The sequence below is a fragment of the Silene latifolia genome, chromosome Y (genome assembly GCF_048544455.1).
Source record: "Silene latifolia isolate original U9 population chromosome Y, ASM4854445v1, whole genome shotgun sequence".
Taxonomy (NCBI): domain Eukaryota; kingdom Viridiplantae; phylum Streptophyta; class Magnoliopsida; order Caryophyllales; family Caryophyllaceae; genus Silene; species Silene latifolia.
Window position 1 is genome coordinate 329,526,691 of NC_133538.1, and position 4,719 is coordinate 329,531,409.

General features: G+C 38.2%; 1 pseudogene; it reads left to right on the forward strand.

Annotated features, from left to right (window-relative positions):
- Window positions 1-522: 522 nt before the first annotated feature.
- Window positions 523-3,519, forward strand: LOC141631372 (uncharacterized; annotated as a pseudogene).
- The last annotated feature ends 1,200 nt before the right edge of the window (window positions 3,520-4,719 follow it).

Here is a 4,719-nt window from a genome sequence, read left to right on the forward strand (position 1 = left end):
ACCCGATTTCAGATTATTATCATTATATTCGATTCACTAATGCGCCGAAAAATCTAGGTTTTTTCGATTCTAGGGTTTGATTCTTCGCTGCACCAGCTCAGGTTATTTCCGTGATTCAATTTCCATTGGTTTTCATTGTAATGTAGTTGTTTATTTAGTTAGTGTGATTTTGTTTGAAATGTTGATTTTAGTTGTTTAATTTGGTTGTCATTGTGCTGGGTTTACAATTGTGGAGTTTGTGGAATTTATATGCTTGATTAATTCACGTTTGAAAATTTGGGTCATTATATACCCCTCATTTCAACTTTGCTTGACATATATTAAAGGCTATTAGCTCAATTGTGAGAGCGATGTACAAATTTTGTACAAAGGTATGGGTCCGAGTCCCATATAGCCTAGTTAACTAAAGAATTGGTGACTAATACATGTCAAAACACAAGCAATGTAGTAGTATAAAGGATGAGCCAAATCTACTCGACGGTGCGCAACTAAGGATGCGAAGACCATAATCAGCTTTAAGCAATGACGTGCATGAGCCAATATCATGCATTGTATGCAGTGTGCAAAGGTTCTTAAGTTTATGTCTTTACCTTGATAGATACACTCATTTACCTTGCTAGATACACTCTTTTACCTTGTTAGATACACATCTCCGCTTAGTCAAATATACTTCTTTAGATTGCTAGATACATGTTTTTACCTTGCTAGATACACTCTTTTATCTTGTTAGATACACATGTCTCCAAGTCAGGTACACTTCTCTAGATTGCTAGATACATGTCTTTACCTTGCTAGATACACTCTTTTGTGTCATTATTTTTGAATCAGCTCCGGTTACTGTCTTGGGGAAATTCTTTGAAGTTGTAATAAAACTTCCTCTAGTGAACAGGTCTGCATTCTCTACTAGAAAATTTGTGTCATTATTTTATACGCGATCGTCACTGTTCTTTGTGGGCATCTCATTCGATCTACCAATTAAGTTTACAAAATCAGTGTCAAATGACCCTTGTAGTACTTCTTCAACAAGTTTAGATTCCCTGTCAAATTCCGAACTTTTATGGGTATCTCACATTTCAGTCTCCAAGCTAGCAAGTTTCTCTTTTGTCAACAAAATTCAGGTCCCGCTACCTAATATTAAAATCAACCCTTTACCAATAACAAATTGTAGTAGAACCTTCGACGGGAATTATGTCACATCATCTCCCCTTTTGGTTAGTCTATACCAGTCAGCTGAGCAAACCAGGGCATCCAGATCAAAACCGTGTTCTGACGCTGACACTAGTAAAGGTGTCCCGTCTGAGGACTTGTACAGGTGACATTTGCCTGACCTGGCGGCTGTCGAGGGTGCCTCAGGTTGTTCATCTGAAAAGTCGAAGACAGTAGTGGTTTTGCTCGGATGGTTAGGAGCAAAACAGAAGCACTTGAAACGATATGCAGAATGGTATACTTCAAGGGGCTTCTATGCTATTACGTTTACTTTCCCGATGTCTGAGGTTCTTAGTTACCAGGTTGGTGGGAAATCAGAGCAGGATGTCGAGTTACTTGTAAACCATCTCGCTGACTGGTTGGAGGAGGAGCATGGCAAGAACCTTGTTTTTTCACACCTTCAGCAATACCGGTTGGCTAACGTGAGTGTCAGGTTGTACCCTTTAAACAACTCCCGTCTTTATCTCTTTGTTTTTTTTGTATTGACTTTGTGCATGCCTTGTACAGATATGGGGTTATGTTGGAGAAGTTTCAGAAACAGGATTCTTCTTTGTTAGGCAGAATTAAAGGCCGCATTGTTGATTCACTCTGTTGCCCCCCGATCCTCGGTGATTATATTCTCAATGCTCTAGTGAGATTCTGTTTTTCTTGATCTTATAGTTCAGAAACGTGTGAAGTCGATTGGTAAATTGGTAATTTGTAATAAAAATCTACTTAAGTAGTCAAGCCTCAAGCAATGATTTTTGGAATTTAGAACATTTGATTTATTGGAATATAATGCAGGTATGGGCGTTGGGTTTCTCTGCAGCTTTTCTTAAAAAGCAAAGCATAGCAACAAAAGGGTCATCGACATTACATGATTCAGCAGACGAGGAACATGTTACTAGAAAAACTGCTAGAGAGCCAAAACCTGCGATGACTGAATGTGCTTTTTACTTACTGTCTTGGGAAATTCTTTGAAGTTGTACTAAAACTTCCTCCAAAGGAATGTGTCCGCATTCTCTACTGGAAAATTTGTGTCATTATTTTGTAATATCATACCACTTGTACACTCTTTTACCTTCTTTACCTTGCTAGATACACTCTTTTACCTTGTTAGATACACATCTCCGCCAAGCAGATAGACTTCTTTAGATTGCTAGATACACAAGTTAGTACTTCCATATACACATGATATAACTACTAGATACACATGTATAGTCTTCATATACATGTGGGAATCAGGTTTGTACATGCTTTCACTTGCAAAAATCATGATTTATTTAGTGGTGTATTATTCCCGCTAAAGCATACTGATATCCGACTCTTGATATGTCCCCGTGAGCACAAGATGACGACTCCCAATGGTCGATTTATGACTCAGAGAAGATTTGCTTATCCATGAGTGATTGTGAGTCTCGAGCTTCTTCGTGTTCTATTTATTTTAGTAAGCGCGTCATTTTTGTTCGTTATAGCTCTGTTTGACAATTGTTGCTAATGTTTTCTTTCCTGAAGTTCATCCAGAGAGTTGGAATCCAATGTGGTCTCGTGTCAAGGTAAGTTGGGCAAAGAATTGATGCAAAGATTTCCTAATCTATTCGCAGACTGCAGCTTGTTTCCCAGTTGTCTATGAAATATTGTACCGACTACTTTCTAATCTAATACAAAGATTCTTCTTGGGCTACTTTCATTCATGGTTAGTTCATGCTTGCCACTGAGTGCTTTTCTACGATGCTTATGACATATTCCCGTAGAGGGTTTCCTTTAGCTCGAATCATTTTGAAGCTTTGTGATGGGAATTTTTTAAACATGTGTTTGGCTCACAAGTAAAAAATACAAAACAAACACCAACAGATTCGTTATTTTAAAGGCCGATAAATAGTTTAAGGTTTGAGAAATATGGCGTACATGCCTTGTAAATTGCAGGTTGAAGACATCCCTACAACAGAAGCGTCAAAACTACCGATGAAGAGAAACAAATGAAGCAAAGGCTTCTCTTGCTTTCAATTGTGAAAGGTAATATTTTCTCATTGTGTGAGTGGTCTCGTAGTCTCACTTGCTAGACCAACTCATTATATTCCTCATATAGTTATAGAATTAATTAAATGGTCAGAGAAGTTTTTCGTTTCACTTATCCTTACGTACACTTTTTCCCGTTAGCCCAACATTCAAGATTCTGTTTCCGAGTATGTGGAGAAGTTTAAACAACGACTTGCCGAACAGCTCGGCCAGCCTCTCGCAAAGACTGCACAAGAAGACACTTCCGTGTCCATTTCTGATGGATTTGATAAAAAAAGGAATGAGGAAGAAGATGTCGCATATGCAAAACCGTAGGTCCGAGAAGAAATGACCAGAGGCGCTTGGTACCACCGGTCCAACCTCGATGTTCTTGCTGGTGTTTTTAGTATTTGGTGTCGGATACCATGTATTAATTAGCAAAGATCTAATGGTGTCGGATATTCGGATTGCAAAGCAGCAGTTCATTCTCCAAGTTCACTCAGAAATACGGAGTATTATATTTACACAAATCAAGTTGACCATTTTCAACCTCTAGATTTAGCTTAGATTTGCGTAATTCACTACTATTTCCGCTGTCTTGATTCGTCACGGCTCGTGCACCCTCAACACTTGCTGTATGCTTATATAGTTATATGTAAATGCCAGGCCACCGCATTAAAATAATTTCAATTAAGAGCTTATCCCAAATTTCTTATCGTTAATCTTTTTATGTAAGATCGAATAAATTCACTGGTTGAGACAACGGGGTAAAAGAGTGTGTCTAGCTTGTTAGATACACATCTCCGCCAAGCAGATAGCTTTCGAGAGATGTGTATCTAGAAAGGTAAAAGAGTGTGTCTAGCTTATTTGAGATGTGTATCTAACGAGGTAACTGAGTGTATCTAGTAAGGTGAAAGAGTGTATCTAATAAGGTGAAAGAGTGTATCTAGGAAGGTAAAAGAGTGTATCTACCTTGTAAAAGATGTGTATCTAGTAAGGTAGATGTATGTATCTAGCAATGTAAAGGGGTGTATCTAGCTTCCAAAATAAATGTCGGCTAACGATTGTATTTATTAACTTAAAATAGTGTATCTAGTAACTTAAAAATTATTGAATATGTAAAATTAATCAATTGAAGATCGTTCTATAATGAAAATTGCTTCCTCTATGCTGTGCATTTTAAGTAACAAAAAAAAATGTCGTACAAATATCATATAATTGTATTATACATACAAGCGGATATACAACGGTTGCCTTTTAAAAATGAGGGCACGCATACACAAGGTATTACTACTGGATACGTATCTAGTAGTTATGTGAGGTGTATGTAGTAGTTATACGAGGTGTATCTACAACGGTATTTTGTTTATCCACTGCCGCCACCACCACCAACACTGCCACAACCATCACCACCATCATAGTCACCCCACCACCACCACCAAACACATCCACTGTCGCCGCCACCACCAACACACCTGAACTAATTGCACAACCAAGTCCCGTCATTGCTATCTGCCGGTGACATAACCACCATAC